At 40.4% G+C, this 18,617-nt stretch overlaps 1 protein-coding gene across 1 annotated transcript in view; it reads left to right on the top strand.

Moving 5' to 3' along the window:
- Positions 1-18,617, top strand: part of GALNTL6 (polypeptide N-acetylgalactosaminyltransferase like 6) — a 1,139,747-nt gene that overhangs the window by 610,175 nt on the left and 510,955 nt on the right. The window lies entirely within an intron of this gene.

The following is an 18,617-nucleotide window of genomic DNA, read 5'->3' as shown; positions in this document are numbered from 1 at the left end:
GTCCTATTTAATTGGAAGACATATGTTGAAAAGAGGTAGGAACCCTGCCTGGATACAAAGGTAGACAGCATTAGAAGTCAGGCAAAATTGCCACCTTGACAGACCTGCCACGGTGTCATAGTAAAGTGATGTTTGAATTTCAGCCCATCTGTGCCCTTAAATAATGATGGTCACAAACAAGTCTCTCCTCCTATTTTGAGGCACAGATTGAATGTTCATATTACAATATATAAATGTATCAAATCAACGTGTTGAACAACTTAAATTTATACAGTATTTTTGTCAAATATATTTCAATAATAAAAAAAGAATTGCCTGGGAAAGGAAGCACAGATTGAATATAACTGGTTATTCTGGAACGCTTGCTTACGTTTAAATCGCTTATCATGTCTTCTTTCTTCTCTAAAAATCTTTTTTTTACAACAAGAAAAACTAATCCAATTCCTGGTTTTAAATTTCACTGGAGTGATACGAATTGCAGGTTGATGACCCCAAGCTACCTGGGCACCTGCCAGAGGATGAAAAGAGCTGGGTTGACTATTGTTGTTGGGCTTTTCGAAGCTCATCTTCAAGAAACGTAACACAGCTGCAAAATGCTAGAGAGAAGTGCCTCCTTTTCAAAAATGGCAGGCAATAGTGAGGATAAGTGAGATTGCTCTTGTACTGAAAGCAACGTGAAGCCGTGCGGGGCGTGGCGCAGCGCCTGGCGCAGAAACGAAAGAGCTACCATTTATTCAGCATTCACTAGGCACCAGGCAGTATGCTGAATATACTGTGTGGGAGGCCTAATTCAGTCATCATGGTGACCCTCCAGGAAAGGTAGTATCACTCTGTCCTCACATCCCAAAAGAGGAAAAAGAGGCCAGGAGATTTAGATGCCTGTCCCCAAAAGCAGAAACTCCAGCTCTCACCTTTAGCTAGTTACATACGAAGGAAGGGCTTAATATACAGGGAATAACTAATGGAAAGAATGTATGCAGGAAAAGAAGGGCTTGTTCCCTTTCACGTAACGTGTGTTTTGTATTACCTGCCGTAGTTACTGAGCACACCATCGGCACCGTTCTGTTAAACACAAAGACACAAAATGCTTATAGTAAAAGAGACTTCCAAAAGGAATGAAAGCACTGAAACTGGGTGAAAAGAGGCTATTCACGCCGATGCATTGCCTTAATTTTTGAAAAGTAACACAACACAGAGTATCGTGAGCCATTTGAATTTTGAGGATCACGCTTTGACATTTCCGGAAAAGTCTTATTGTTTGTAAAAACCGCAACAACAGATGTATTCTGCTTCTCACAATTCATCATACTGAAGGATTCTTCTCCTGACATGGAGCTACTGCTTTCATTATTCAGGTCAATCTAAACACCCACCAGATGTCTACGCATGGGATGTGACTCTCACACGCATCCATCTGCATGTGCCCGCACACACGCACACAGACACGCAGACTCAGAGACTGTCAGAGCGAGAAAGGGCCACCAGGACCGTCAAACCCAGCTCCCCTGGTTTTGCATATTTCACCCAGCTGGTTAAAACCCCGGGGCTGGTATTTACATGGTGTGCACCAGTGGGACATAGCCATGGATGAAATACTAAAATTCTCCAGAGGCAGCTGGTAAATAACCAGGGCCACAGTCTCAGTCTCCTGAGGGTCTCCAACCACCACCCCCCCCATGGTAGAAAGCAAGTTTCTATAGTTCCTACCCCAAGATGCCTGGATCCAGCAACTGGAGAGGGAACTCCTGGTACAGCAGGAGGCCTTGTGAGCTCTGCTCCTACATGAGGTTGATCAGTCATTTTGATGTCACCCCTGGCTAAGGCCTAACTAGAATCCAGGTCTCCAGTCCAAAGCCCAGAGTTCTGCCTTTCTTAAATGTTAGCATTTTATTGCAATTCAAATAGAGGTGCTCATCTGTGCTGTAAGACACTAGCCTTAGAAATTTAAAGATAACCTTTCCCCTCTCCCCTAGAGGCTTAATTTCTTTTTACTTGGTCTGATCATGTAGTAACATTTTCCCTGTAATAGTGTGCGAGTTTATTGATGCCACTGCAATTCCAGTGCCCTCCCATCTCACATGACTTTCTCTTTAAATATTTTATCTCCCCTTCCCTGTTTCTCCAGTTCTTTTCAGCTCTGGCTCTCTACTTTCCCTTTTTTCTTTATGACAGATCTTTTCTCTAAAAACTACGTGATGATCTGCAAATCACACCTGAGAGTCACAGCCGAATGCCTCACACGTCTAAACTATTTCTCTTTTCTGTTTAGTATCTCAAATGTGTATTGAAGCACTTAAAAATTAACTAACAGTGTTTCAAGAAGAATTCACTTGATATATCAAGATGAACTTTTGTGTGCAGTGCTCAGAATCCAAGTATTTTTGAGAGCTTTATTATGGTAGGTCTTTTAAGTGCATTTGTACAGTTTTCAAAAGTGATGAAAATTGCCTAAATTTCACTTGCCTCACTTAATTTCCACATCACTCATTTACTTAGTCAAATAACCCTAATTTTTCATCTTCCGTCTCCTTAATACCTAACAATGTAACAGTCGTAGTTCTAGGGAAATGGACAAGCAGAGGTGAAGAAATTCAGGGCTCGTCCCTCTAGCTACCTGCTGATTTTTAGTAGACTCTAAACATTAAAAGGAATGAGTCATAAAGACACCTTGTCTAATATCTGCATCTGACAGATACATCTAAAGTTGGTTGTTCAGAGTTTGCCTCCAATCACGTGTGGAGCGTTTATACAAAACAAGCAGTGTTTATACACCAGTTACGTGTCCTGCAATTCAACTACTTAGAGACAGTGTCAGATCACACAGGTTAAGGGCTCAGCCCCACAAGACTGCCACCCACTTCAGATGCCAATTGCAAGTCCAGGTTGTACCTGTGTTTCTGATCAACTGAATCCAGAGACCTAGATCCAAACCCTGTAAATCAGAGGTTTCCATGACCACCTCTTTGGGTTTGATTAATTTGTTAGAACCACTCACAGAACTCAGAGAAAGATTTTCCTTACTAGATCATCTGTTTATTATAAAAGGATATAACTCAGGGACAGGCAGATGGGAAAGATGCATGGAGAAGATGCGAGGAATGTGTGGAGCTTCCATGCCCTGTCCAGCTGCCCCGAGAATCTGCATGTGTTCACCAACAGGGAAGCTCTCTGAACTCATCTTCCAGGGTTTTTATGGAGGCTTCATAGATAGGCAAGATTGATTCAGTCATTGGCCATTGGCAGTTGACTCAACCTCTACCCCTTCTCCTCTGCCCATCTCCAGTCCCCATCCTTAGGTACCTTCCAAAAGTCTCCTCATTAACATAACAAGAACACCTTTATTACTCCCAGCACAGGAAATTCCAAGGGTTTTAAAAGCTCTGTGCCAGGAAGAGGATATATATATATATATCTTATTATAACTCACGGTATCACTTATAAACTATAAATAAGGAAATTGTGTGAAAGTTGAGAAGGGATGGAGTTGAGAAGGGATGGAGGATTATGCATATGATAATTCAGAATTTAGCATGTTGATCTATTAGACTGTTACCATACAACATCTCTATGCTATATATGCTATTACAAATTCATAGAGTTTCATAAAAGGAAGCACTTGGAAGTATAATAATAATAAAATCCTTTCATTTACTGGGTCATTTCTATGTGCCAGGCACAGGACTAATTGTCACATGGGTCTCTAACCAGTTATGTGAATTATCTATAATAATTTGATGCTCCTATCGTGTGGGAACTATCATTACTTCCACTTGGCAGACGGAAAGCTGAGGCTTGAAGAGGTTCAGTAATTTCCCCAAGTCCATTCTGAAAACAGTGGACATATTGTTCTTGAACTGAACTCGTGTCCACTTGCCTGATTTGCGGCAAAGCCGTTGTACTGACATGGGGTTGTGGTGAAAGAAAGTACAGCGTTTACTGCAGGGCACCAGCCAAGGAGAATGGGCAGCTAATGCTCAAAAGACCTGAACTCCTTGATGGCTTTCAGGGAAGGGATTTTAAAGACCGTGTCAGGGGTGAGGGTTGCAGCTCGTGGACTTTCTTCTGATTGGCTGGTGGTGAGGTAACAGGGTGATGTTTCAGGGATCTTAGTCATCAACCTTCTGGTTCCAACAAGTCTGGGGTCTGTGTGCTTGTGGTCGGCATTTGGTCACCATCCTCCACCTGGATGAGGGTCTTACATCCTGCAGTACAACCCAAAGATATGTGTCAGATTGTAATGTATATCCCGTGAGGAGGAACTAGGAGTCCTGTGATTCTGTTTTACCACTGAACTCTTGTATAAGCTATCATTACTTTTCTTGTGTGACTGTTTCTCCTTTGTTTCTGCATTCCCTTACTTCCCTAATTAGTAACTGCTTGAGTTTACTCTTGGGAACTCAGGGAGAACCTAGGAGATGAAAGCCTCTTTCTACAAACAAGAACCAGGGGATGCAGAGGGCCTTTTGGGCCCAGGAAGGCCCCGCTTGGTGTCAAACCACCGCCCTGCCAACTTTGCTTTGATAATCCTCAATCCTGAGGGGAACAGGAACAGTACAAGAAAGGGAATAAAGTTCTGGCTAGACAGGTTAATCGTAAACTCAGCAGGGGAACTAGATTTTAGGGGGACTCGGTTTCAATATGTTGACACTGTACATTTAATCCCTGTTAAAACCCTGAAAGGTCATATTTTGGACTTTTTGTAGAAGAGGAAACTAAGTTGAGGTGGGCCAAATTGTGTCCCTCAAAAAGATACATTAAAGTCTTAACCTCTCTCCACCCCCCCATACCTCTGAATGTGACCTTATTTGGAAATAGGGTCATTGCAGATGTAATTAGTTAAGATGAGGTCACACTGGCGTAGGGTGCATCAGTATGACCAGTTTCCTTATATGGAAAAGGAAATTTTGATACAGACAACGAGGGAAGATGGCCATGTGAAGACAGAGGCAGAGCTTCTGGGAGCCTCGGGCTCCCAGAAGCTGGAAGGGGCAAGGAAGGATTCTCTCCTAGAGCCTTCAGAGGGGACACGGCCCTGCCGACACCTTGGTTTTAGACATCTAGCCTTCAGAACTTAGAATACATTTCTGTTGTTTTAAAACTAGTTTTTCTTCTACTACTGTCTCTTGTCGATGAAAGTTAATCAATAGTCAATCTATGAAAGAAGTGGAAATTTTATTCGACCCAAGTTTGAGGATTATAACCCAGGAAGAGCATCTCAGAAAGCTCCAAGAACTGTTCCTCCCGTTAGAAGTCAAGACACAGTTATATAAGCTATTTGAGACAGAAAGCTGTACATTGAGTGATGTATTATTGACAGTTTACATGATCCAAATTTAAGCACCACGTGACAGCTTACAGGACCAAGGAGGAATGTTATCTTTTAAGGAGTTGTCTTGTTGATGCTGGGAGGATGTTTCTCTTTATGGTTGAGCAGGTATTTCTGCTGACGGGGGAGGTATGCTTGATGCATAATACACAGTGCACCGTAGAGAGGAGAGAGGAGGCCAAAGGGCAGAGGAGAATTTATGTTTAAATGTTTCTTGTCTTGCCATAAAATATGAATTTTATTTCACACTCTTCAAAGTTCTGGCACCCCACTGAAACTTCTCCATCAAGACCACCAGTGATCTCCATGGTACGCAAGCCAGTGGTCACTTCTCATTATTCATCTACCTTAACCAACTGTCACAGTCCTGACATACACAGTCAGCAAGTTTCTCCTCCAAGGTATACTTTCTTCACAGCGTTTCCAGAATATCAGACAGTCATAGTTTTCCTTTTATGTCATCAGTCGCTTCTTGGTCTGTTGCTACTTCCTCCTCTTCTCTTGTTCTTCATGTTGAGGACTCAAGCTTGGTCTTTTTCTCCTCTGTGCGTAAAAGACACCCTTCCTGATCTCATCCAGTTTCATACATATGCTGATGACTCTTCGGTTGATACCTCCATTCTCACCTTCTCTCCGAAACTCTGGATCCATCCAGCAGCTGCTTCTTAGGGCTGTCTCCTTAGAGTCTATTTGCAACACAGCAGCCAGGGCGATCCTTTTATGTAAGTAGGACGGATCAGACCATGTCACTGTTTTGCACAAAGCTGTGCGGTGGTTTGCATCTGACTCGGAGTTAAAGCTGACATCCTCACAACGGCCTGCAGTTTCCTCCATTCGCGGACCTCACCTGCCCGTATCCTCTCCATCCGCCCTCTGACTCTGCACCTGCACGCTGGCTTACTTGCTGTCCTTGAATCAGTCTGCCATACTTTCCCCCGCTCTTTCCTCCATCTGGAATGCTCTTTCCTCGGGTATCTGTTTGGCTGTCCCCACGCACTCCTGCAACCTTCTCTCAGATCTCACTGACTCGGTGAGGCCTTCACTGGCTGCCCCGTTTCATTTGAGGAGCTGCCTCTCCAGCCATGGTCCACGACCCCTAATTTCCTGCTCCATGTTTCATTTTTGCCATTGCAATTTAAGGCACTATACAATTTAATTATTTATTAAGTTCTGTTTTTCCCCTGTCTTCCTATGCTAAGATGCAAACTCTTCAAGGACAATGTTTCTAGACTATTTTGCCCATGGATATATCCCAGTTTATGGCCAGATCCTGGTATATACTAAATGCACAGAAAACATTTGTTGAACGAACTAAAATCAGTGATGTCTGCATTACTGGACATTAATATTAAGATGATGTTGTTTGCTTCAGACGTAAGAGTAAAGAGTCTGATAGGAAATACCGTCGTTTCCATAAGTGTATACTTGTCAACATTTTTACATCACCTAGATGAAAATTATTAGAATATGGCAATTGTGGAGTTTTTTCATAAATCATTCTTGTTTTATATTGTTCCCTTGACTCTCATGAATGAAATCTTCTCCCTTAGGTCATTTGTCTGTCATTAAATAAAAAATTAAAAGGTGGCTGTTCTGTTTCGTGAACTGTACTTTGTGCATTGCCTTTTCTAGCACAGTATCAATTTACATTCACGCGATACTGATTGCCCCTACGAAATGAACCTCCAAAAGTTTCCTCTGAATAAAATGGAAAAAAATGGTAATAAATGTTCAGCAAATCTCAAACCATAATTGGATAGCTGGTAAAAAATTGTATGAGGCGCCGAGTGTAATCTCATTTATTGATTTCATTCATTCTAGCGTTGGCGAAGGGCAAAAGAGGAACGGTTAAATAAAAATGTTGAAATGTTGTGATTTATTAATAGACTGTGTCACATCTCTCTGCACGCCTACAGAATTGCTTATTTGTCCTTAATGTATTTTCAGACAGTGTTTTTATTTGGGAAACCAAAATGACTACCAAGCCACTTTTCAGTAATGGTTTTCTCCTCTCTGTGAAAAAACCTTTCATTTATATATTATGACTCATGGAAAATTATTTAACATATCAGATAATTGAAAGTATCTCATCATTCCCTCTAATCTTTATTCTATAGGTTTTAATTTCTCAGGGAGAGCAATTCAGACAGAGACAGGCTTGGCAGAAAAAAAAAAAAAAAAAAAGAAGAACATCAGATTTCAGTTGCCAGGTGCAGTATTGGACATCCAAAAAGGCAAACAGGCAGGAATTTTTCCAGAGGGTTATAAAGTATGTTGGGTAAAGTTTGCTTTTTCTGCGTTTTCAAGGTAGAGACAGGAATATATTTACTTATTCTCCTCCGGTTTATGAGAATTTGCTTGAATCTCATTGATCCCTGGACTCAGAATTTCAGATTCTGTATAAGTTTAGAACACGATCCGCCATTAGCGAAAACCAAAGTTGAGATGGCCCTAGACAAGGAAATAACATCATGTTTCTATTAAGGAATTCATTCAGGTCAGTTTTTTAAATTTACTTTTTAATTCAAGTATAGTTGATTAGCTTATGACCTCTGGATAATGTGTGCAGTTGACCCTTAGATTTATTCTGTGAAGAGAGTGATGAATAAGAAAATATTCCTCCATGCCAGTTTGTTCTTTGCAGAGTTTACTTGTGCCCAGACACTACACTGATTTTTTTTTTAATGAATTAAAACTGTAACTGTTACCAAAAGGATGCAGCAGCTCTTACAGCAGTAGGAGTTCTTTAGACAGCCCCTGTGTGACATGTGGTTAAATGGGGATTCAGTATAATATATGTGTGTATATTAAATATAGATATATATGATTGACAGCCTCAGGCTTGAAGCTGTCCACGCTAGAGAGAAGCGCTATATCTTCACTGATATACTGCTTCTAAAATACCTTATTGGATAGACTTTCGCTTCACCCTGTAAGCAACCTGGTCATCATTATATGACCAACCAGCATACTGTGTGTCCTGTGTGTCTCTTATGGAGCCCTGAACAATTCACAATGAATATGGCCCCTGAAAGGCAAAAACTGAAGAGATACTTGAAATGCTTACCCAGGCAGAAAATGTGTTCTTGTATTTCCATTAGAAAGAAATAGAAAAAAAAATCACTGTGCAACTTGAGTAACAAGGTAGAGTATTTGTTCCAACTGGTAAAATGCCTGGATTGTATAACATCAAGAAAATAGTGCCATTTCATTATTTTAAATATGTGTATAAAATATAAATGTGGCTAGAGAGATTTTAAGATATGCATATTCCAAATAGAAAAGGCAGAGAGGGGCCAATCTTAAGAATATTATAAAAGGTAGGGTGAACGAGGAGGCTGGCATTGAGAGCCTGCATATCTATGGAAATAAGAGAGAAAATAAACTCTAGGGTGAGTAACACAGAAAGGAAATGTGAGGAGGGAGAGTTCCTTTGTAGTTGTATTTGATTAGTCTTCTAAGGTTACAATAGAAATTCACTCAGAAGTAAGGCAGCATAGAAGACAGTCAGAGACAGAACGGGCTGGTCAGTATTCCCCTCCCTCTCCACCCTCTGTCGACAGTAAGCAGTAAACCTCAAGGAAGTCCAGACCCGTACTTTGATTGGTTATTTATCTAGTAGCAAAACAAGAGAGTGGACCGTTATACCCATTTTATCAATTTATTTTTTTAACTTTTTATTTTATATTGGAGTACAGTTGGTTAACAATGTTGTGTTAGTTTCAGAGGTACAACAAAGTGGTTCAGTTATACATATACATGTATCTGTTCTTTTTCAAATTCTTTTCCCACTTAGGTTGTTACAGAATGTTAAGCAGAGTTCCCTGTGCTATACAGTAGGTCCTTGTTGGTTATCCGTTTTAAATCCTACTTTATCAATTTAAATTTGGAGGTTTATTGTAAACTCATCCAAGAATCATATATATATACACACACACACAAATATACACATACATACATATATACACACGTGCATATATATACATAATGAGAGGGATGTATTTGATGCTCTTCATCAGCATAAGGAAAGCAGGGGCAACTTTTCCCCTCCAAGTTCCCTATTCTGGAAATAGAATATCCAGGAGGGAAAAGGAAGAAATTCATGGTCTTAGTGGAAACAGACTTCACTATTTCCTTTGAATTATTGTGGCTGCACATACTGGCTCAGAAGAGGGTGACCTGCCTGGGCTGTAAGTGCCTGGTCCTTGAGCGAAGCATCCCCAGCTGTGGAGCCCATTAGACAAGGAGCAGCTGCCCTCAGAACCAGCTTGCCTCACTTCCGCATTTGTTTACTTGTATGACCCACTTGAACAACATACACCTACAAACCGAATCACGAAGTGCCTGCGTGCTTTTTATAAATAACACAGGATTTCATTATTGCTGTCAGGTGCCACAGAGTTGATAAAATTATTTAACTTGCAAAGGTTGGTTAACTGACTATTTTATTAAAGATGCATGTTGTAGAGAGAGGCCCAGAGGCCAACCTGAAGAGCCTACCTACTGTATGATTCCAACTATATAACATTCTGGAAAAGGTAAAGCTTTGGAGATAGAAAAATGGTCAGTGGTTGCCAGGGTTTAGCGGGGAGGGGGGATGAACAGGTGGAGGACAGAGGGTTTTTAGGGCAGCGGAACTATTCTGAATGATACCGTAATGCTGGATACTTGTCATTATACATTTTCCAAGCCCAGAGGATGTATACCAAGAGTGAACCCTCATGTAAATTATCAACTTTGGGTGATTATGATGTGTCAGTGTAAGTTCATGGACTGTAACAAATATACCATCTGGTGGGGGGGGGGGGGGGCGTGTGGATCATGGGGAGGGGGCAGAGTACGGCTCCCATCCTTAAATAATCCTCAGTCGCACTCAGCATCCCCTTAGCAGCCTCTTTAGCTGATGTAAATTCAGACTTCATTTAGACTTAAAACTATTGCTCTTTTCAAAGCTGTTCTTACCTTAGTGGACCCATGGTCAGATCCTTTAATAGCTAAAGTTAATTGAGCTTATTTAAGTAACTGTGTTATAAGATACAATGTGCTAGGGATGACCCAGATAAACAAGGATAAGCGAAATAGAAACCGTGTCCTATGGTAGCTAATTTGAAGGGAGGTTCTGTGTAATAAATCATTTCAAAATTCTGTGGCTTAAAACAAAAAGCATGTATGATTGTGTATGAGTCTTTGGCTCAGCTGGATAATATCGGCTCCCTCTCGTGCCTTTGGTCAGATTTGGGTCACACAGGCAGTTTGCTGGTTTGGCGACTGTCACGTCTTTGGGGGGCGCGGCTAGCTGTAGCCTAGGTTGGCCTTTCAGGCCAGATTCCAGGATGGGGAAATGGGCTCCAACTGCTGAAAGGAGGAGCTGCACCATCACACTGAAAAGGGCAAGCAGGGTATTCATCAAGGTCATGAATGTACTCAATCTACCACTAGGAGAACAAAGCTAGTAAAAAGACTCTACTGCAGGGCTTTCCTGGTGGCGCAGTGGTTGAGAGTCCGCCTGCCGATGCAGGGGACACGGGTTCGTGCCCCGGTCCGGGAAGATTCCACGTGCCGCGGAGCGGCTGGGCCCGTGAGCCATGGCCGCTGAGCCTGTGTGTCCGGAGCCTGTGCTCTGCAACGGGAGAGGCCACAACAGTGAGAGGCCCGCGTACCGCAAAAAAAAAAGACTCTACTGCAAAATAAGGAAAAATACCAAAATTACAAACACTAAACCCTTGACCTTTAAGATTCAATTTTTTTATTTTATGTTTGATCCTTTGAATGCCCCGAAACACGTGTTGGCTTGACATTTTGCTTGTTAATTTGACAATGTCTTCGTTGTGCATCTTCCCCGTCTGCATGTAAGCTCCATGAGAGCTCTTTTTTGTCTTATTCATCCCTGTGTCTCAATGTCTGCAAAGCACCCATCACACAGCACCTGCTCAGCAAACACTGGTTGATGGAATTAATTAATTGATAAAAGGTCTGAAGAGGTCATTTACATTTTGATTTATAATTTCTATTACAGAACGCCTTCCTTTGTAAAATGGGGTTAATATCAGTCCTATCTATCTCACAGAATAGTTGTGGGGATCAAACGAGTCTATATACATAAAGCATTCAAAACAAAGGGTGACTGGCAGGGCTTCCCTGGTGGCGCAGTGGTTAAGAATCCGCCTGCCAACACAGGGGACACGGGTTCAAGCCCTGGTCCGGGAAGATCCCACATGCTGCGGAGCATCTAAGCCCGTGCGCCAAAACTACTGAGCCCATGAGCCACAGCTACTGAGCCCGCTCGCCTAGAGCCCGTGCTCTGCAACTGGAGAAGCTCCTGCTCGCCACAACTAGAGAAAAGCCCGCACGTAGCAACGAAGACCCAACGTAGCCAAAAAATAAATAAATAAATTTATAAAAATAAATAAACTCCCTTTAAAAAAGAAGGGTGACTGGAAAATTCCAAATAATACATATATATGTTCATGTATATATTATGTGCAAAAATCACTTTGATAATATTTCATTTGAAATTTTATGTGGAGGATTACTACGTATTGTCTTAGAACTGGGGGATTTAGGGAATTGTCAGAGCACTTTCTCAAGTACATGTTCAAACAATATGGTAGGTTCAGAGAGGCGGGGGGAGGCTTCATGAGAAAGAGAGAGAAGCTCTGAGATGGATCTTTGAAGGAGGAAGAGCAATTCATAAATGGGATGGATTTTCAGTAAAAGGGAACATGTGAAGAAAACCAGGAAAAGGTGAAGGATTTCGCAGGAACAGAGGCGTGGGGTCTACCTTGGAAACACATTAGGAGACTAACAGGAAATGAGTCTGGACTGGTCTACAGAGAGTCCATCTTCGATGGGCCTGGTAGCAGCCTTTGCCGCTCTGTAGACCATGAATAACCATCCACAGTCTTTTCAGCAACAGTGGTTTCATCTCTGTGATAGAAAAGTCCACTTGGTGGCAGTGTCTCTACCAATGACAACTGAAAAGTGATAGGAGGTGAGAGGAGAACTGGCAGGATAGTGTCAGGGTTTAATCATTAAAGTTTTTGAGGGTCTTGAGTGTGAGAAGTGCAGTGACTGAAAAGATAGATGAGAAATACTTGATATTGGAAGAAAACCAGGGAGAAAGGCAAAAATGAGTGAGATGGCGATAATCTACAATGTCCATTTGGAGCATGCAGGGGTAACACTAGTGAAATTGAGAAGTCGAAAGCAGGTTTTGAGGCTGGAGGAGTCTATGAAAATAAACTGGGATATGGAGGTGTAAAGAATTTACAGGATGACAGAATCTCTAAGAGGTAACAAGGAATATGGGTTTAGAGTTCAGAGAGCAGAGATATGTATTTTGAATATACCTTCACAGTAGAAAAAGACTGAACCCTGGGTATGAAGGTGATCTCCGGGGTAGAAAAAGATAATGAAAAATAGTTCAAGGACAACCCTGAGAGAGTGTATTCATTTAGAGTATAGAAGAAGAAGATGGTTCTTGTAACAAATTCTTTGTCATATGACTTAGCTTAATAATTAGTTGTGGTTGATTTGTGATATACTATGTGGAAGATATTAGATGACTTTGCACAAGATTAGAAATAGTCATAATACTTTGTACATGGGGTCCACAAACACTGGTCATTCACTATGACAGTGTTGGGGAGGAAGAAATATTCCTCTACACAACTAGGTTCATCCTGGCTGGTCTAAGAATTAAATTGACATGACACAGATTAACAGGAGAAAATCAAACAGTTGTTTAATAACGTGTGCATGGGAGAGACCCAGAGAAATTGAGTAGCTCTCCAAAATGCTGGAAACCTTCACCTTAAATCTTCAGCTAAAGACAAAGGAGGATGTTGGGGGTAGTGGTCTGGGACTTCAAAGGGGAGAAAGGTGATTCGCATGGAGATGTCAACAAATGTGTGACGGCCCACGCGGACTCAAGGGGACACAGTTGATTTTTTTGTTGTTGGTGGTTTTTTTGTGTGTGTGGTACGCGGGCCTCTCACTGTTGTGGCTTCTCCCGTTGCAGAGCACGGGCTCCGGACGCGCAGGCTCAGCGGCCACGGCTCACGGGCCCAGCCGCTCCGCGGCATGTGGGATCTTCCCGGACCGGGGCACGAACCCGTGTCCCCTGCATCGGCAGGCGGACTCTCAGCCACTGCGCCACCAGGGAAGCCCCACAGAGTGGATTTTGATCTCCAAGCCCTGCCGAGTTTTCCCCACCACACCTCGCCCACAGTCTTTGCAGCTACCTCTCCAGATAGCTTTATTCCTGGAATAGACCCTTTACTTAAATTCTTTTGGCAGTTAAGGGGGAGGTGAAAGTCTCTTCTTGAATCCTTTGGTCTTTTTTCACCTTGAAATACTCTGCATGCCAAAGAGACATTTTAGGGTGGCAAGTTTTGCTCCCCTACAACAAAATATAATATGGCTGGATTTTAGGAAAATGCCTTCTATTATTTGGTTATGATCAGTTTTCCTGAGATAAGTAGCACCTGTGTGGAACTACGGCAAAATACTAGGTAAACAGGAAGTGTATTTAGGGGTTGATTAATAATGGGCTCTTGACTGGAAGCACCGGTTGGAAACATCGGAGGTACTATTATTTAATGATTTTGGTCTAGATTGCTGAATAATTGACACTATGAGAAGGTGACTGAGAATTGATTTTATATCTCTTGGAATGGGTTGTTGAAATAATGTCAGTAGTAATAGCATCTTATTAAGTGCACCGTGTAAAGAAATAATTATTTCTAGTAAAGCTTTCTCTAAAGAGTTCTTAGCGATTACATACGTTACCTCTTTATAAAAATAGCAGGAAGTATCTCAGTTCACACAGAAGAAAACAGGCTCAAAAATATCTTCATCTGAAGATATTTTTAATTGTGACAGAATTATAAATAGAACTCTCAGTATAACCTTGTTTTGGAGGAGAAGTAAAATTTGGCTTTACAACTTGTGTCATATAAAAATTGCATTGGTGTATACGTGGTTTTCAAAGCTATGTTTTATTAATGAATTTATCTTTAAAATTAAGTGGTGTTATTTTTTAAAGGATCTGCATTTTTATATGAAAATGGTATAATTAGAAAAGAAATATTATGGAATTGATTTTATTTTATCAGTATTCTTACTCATTAGGACAAACAGAGCAGATGCCAAACGACTGTCCTAGTAGTGACGACAGTATTGTACAGCACATACCCAAATGGAAAAACAGGCATTTTTGTTCTACTTAAAACAATGAAGGGAATTTCCTACGTTTTCCCAGGTCTCCTGCTTTACCTTTTTTTTTTTTTCCAATGACTTATACTTCCTTTTCACTCTATTCACCAGCTGCTGTTTTGTACCATCTACAACAGTGGTTTGCAAATTGTGGGTCGGGACCCAAAAATCAACATTGTGATCCAAAATCAGTATTTTAGAAATGTAATAGTAGAATGGAATAGAATAAAAACATACCAGACTGCATCTAACATAATGTTACCAAGTATTGTTTTAGAAAATGTCTGTTTTCTATATTTGTACACATATACGTATATGTGTGCTATCTCAGTGTAATGTATTTTTGATCAAGAAAGTGTTAGAGATGTATTCGGAGATTTATCATGTGAATGATAACTCCATTGCAAATCAGTTTTTAATTGATCAAATATTTATTAAGTACGTGATATATGTGTGAAAATCTACCTCCCAAAAGAATATAACTAACCTCCTGCTATAAGTGAGTTGACATTCACGGTAAGATATGTACCAAGAGAAGAGACCTGGCAAAATGAGGGCATGCTGGGTCACTGTTGTGTAATACAAGCATTTTGTTTCCTTTACATCTTTAAACTGTATACTGCTGCAATTTACTTTCATGTCAAAATTGTTTCTAATGTTTTTATGTAGTAAAAGTAATGTTTCTGAGTGATAAAGGAGTGCTCATTGAAGCTGTGCTGTAGCTTGTCTGTTTTACAACGATGGGATAATAATGGGAGTTACCCATATCAGAGGAGTATGGAAGACCATCTATATAGATGGTCCAGCAATGCTTCTATCTTATATTCATCACTGAATATTGTGTATTCTTTGGATTTGGACAAATGTATAGTGGCATATATAATCATTATGTTATCATAGAGAATAATTTCACAGCCTTAAAAATCCTCTGTGTTCTGCTAATTCATTCGTTCCATCCCCACCCCACCCCAACCCCTGAACCACTGATCTTTTAACTGCCTCCATAGTTTTACCTCTTCCAGAATGGCATATAGTTGGAATCACACAGTATATAACCTATTCGTATTAGCTACTTTCACTTAGTAAGATGCATTTAAGCTTCCTCTGTGTCTCTTCATGGCTTGATAGCTCATTTCTTTTTAGTGCCGCATAATATAATATTCCATTGTCTGGATGCACTGCAGTTTATTTATCCATATACCTACTGAAGGACATCTTGGTTGCTTTCAGGTTTTGACAATTATGAATAAAGCTTCTATAAACATCTTTGTGCAGATTTTTGTGTGGACCTAAGTTTTCAACTCCTTTGGGTAGATACCAAGGAGTGGGATTGCTGGATTGTATGATAAGAGTAGTTTTGTTACCTAAGAAACTACCAAACTGTCTTCCAAAGTGGCTGTACCATTTTGCATTTCCACCAGCACTGAATGAGAGTTCCTGTTGCTCTACATCCTCACCAGCATTTGGTGCTGTCAGCGTTCTGAAATTTGGTCTTTCTAACAGTACGTAGTGGTATCTCACTTTTTTAAAAAATTTGCATTTCTCTGATGATATATGATGTGGAGCACCTTTTCATATTCTTATTTTCCATCTTCTATACCTTTGCTGAGGTGTCAGTTCATGTTTTTACCCCATTTTAAAAATCAGGTTGTTTATTTTTTATCGTTGAGTTTTAAGCATCCTTCATTATTTTAGATAACAGTCCCTTATCAGATATGTCTTTTGCAAACATTGTTTCCAAGTCTGTGGCTTGTCTTCTAATTCTCTTGATATTGTCATTGACACAGCAGAGATTTTTATTTTAATGACATCTAGCTTACCAATTATTTCTCTAATGGATCATGCCTTTAATCTTGTATCTAAAAAGTCATCGACATACACAAGACCATCTAGGTTTTCTCTAATGTTATATTCTAGGAGTTTTATAGTTTTACTTTTACATCTAGGTCTGTGATGCATTTTGAGTTAATTTTTGTGAAGGATATAAGGTCTGTATCTGGATTCTTTTCTTTTACTTTCTGGCCTGTGGATGTCCAGTTGTTCCAGCACCATTTGTTGAAAACACTGTCTTTGCCCATTGTATTAATTTTGCTTCTTTGTCAAAGATTAGTTGACTATATTTATGGGAGTCTATTTCTGGGATTTCTGTTCTGTTCCATTGAACTATTTGTTCATTCTTTCACCAATACTGTACTGACATGATTACTATAGCTTTATACTAAGCCTTGAAGTCAGATAGTGTCAGTTCTCCAACTTTATTCTTCATCAATGTTGAGTTAGCTATTTTGGGTCTTTTGCATCTCTGTGTAAACTTTAAAATCATTTTGTTGATATCAACAAAATAATTAGCTGGAATTTTTATTGGTATTGCATTGGATCTATTGAGTCTATAGATAATGTTGGGAAGAACTGACATCTTCACACTTCCTATCCATGAACATGGAATGTCTCCATTTATTTAGCTCATCTTTGATTTCATTCATATACCTAAGTATACTGTATTGGATGATACTAATATAAGTAATATTGTGGGGGGGGGGTCATATTTTTTAACTTTTTTTAAACTTAATGCATTTTTATTGAGCAAATAAAATTTAAAAGGTACATTATTTCTTTCTCTTTATTTTTTTTAATATTTCTATTGGAGTATAATTGCTTTACAATGCTGTGTTAGTTTCTGCTGTATAACAAAGTGAATCAACTATACATATACATATATCCCCTCCCTCTTGTGTCTTGCTCCCACCCTCCCTATCCCATCCCTCTGGTGGTCGCAAAGCAGCGAGCTGATCTCCCTGTGCGATGCAGCTAGCGATATGTTTTACATTTGGTAGTGTATATATGTCAATGCTACTCTCCCACTTTGCCCCAGCTTCCCCCTTCCCCTTCCCCGTGTCATCAAGCCCATTCTCTATGTCTGTGTCTTTATTCCTGTCCTGCTCCTACGTTTGTCAGAACTTTTTTTTTTTAGATTCCATATATATATGTATTAGCATAAGATATTTGTTTTTCTCTTTCTGACTTACTTCACTCAGTATGACAAACTCTAGGTCCATCCACCTCACTACAAATAACTCAATTTCATTTCTTTTTATAGCTCAGTAATATTCCATTGTATATACGTGCCACATCTTTATTCACTCATCTGTTGATGGACACTTAGGTTATTTTCATTTCCTGGCTATTGTAAATAGGGCTGCAATGAACATTGTGACACATGACTCTTTTTGAATTATGGTTTTCTAGGGTGTATGCCCAGTAGTGGGATTGCTGTGCTGTATGGTAGTTCTATTTTTAGTTTTTTAGGGACCCTCCATACTGTTCTCCACAGTGGCTGTATCAATTAACATTCCAACTAAAAGTGCAAGAGGGTTCCCTTTTCTCCACACCCTCTCCAGAATTTATTGTTTGTAGATTTTTTGATGATGGCCTTTTTTTTTTTTTTTTTTTTTTTTTTTTGGTACGTGGGCCTCTCACTGTTGTGGCCTCTCCCGTTGCGGAGCACAAGGTCCGGACACGCAGGCTCAGCAGCCATGGCTCATGGGCCTATCCGCTCCGCAGCATGTGGGATCTTCCCGGACCGGGGCACGAACCCGTGTCCCGAACCTGTGTCCCCTGCATCAGCAGGCGGACTCTCAACCACTGTGCCACCAGGGAAGCCCGATGATGGCCATTTTGACCAGTGTGAGGTAATGACTCATTTTAGTTTTGATTTGCTTTTCTCTAATGGTTAGTGATGTTGAGCATCCTTTCATGTGTTTGTTGGCAATCTGTATATCTTCTTTGGAGAAATGTCTCTTTAGGTCTTCTGCCCAGTTTTGGATTGGGTTGTTTGTTTTTTTGATATTGAGCTGCATGTGCTGCTTGTCTGTTTTGTAGATTAATCCTTTGTCAGTAGCTTAGTTTGCAAATATTTTCTCCCATTCTGAGGGTTATCTTTTTGTCTTGTTTATGGTTTCCTGTGCTGTGCAAAAGCTTTTAAGTGGCATTAGGTCCCATTTGTTAGTTTTTGTTTTTCTTTCCATTTCTCTAGGAGCTGGGTCAAAAAGGATCTTGCTGTGACTTATGTCATAGA

Source organism: Phocoena sinus, chromosome 6, assembly GCF_008692025.1.
Source record: "Phocoena sinus isolate mPhoSin1 chromosome 6, mPhoSin1.pri, whole genome shotgun sequence".
In the NCBI taxonomy this organism is placed as follows: domain Eukaryota; kingdom Metazoa; phylum Chordata; class Mammalia; order Artiodactyla; family Phocoenidae; genus Phocoena; species Phocoena sinus.
Note: the sequence above shows the minus strand (reverse complement) of the source record. Positions and strands in the feature narration are given on the sequence as shown.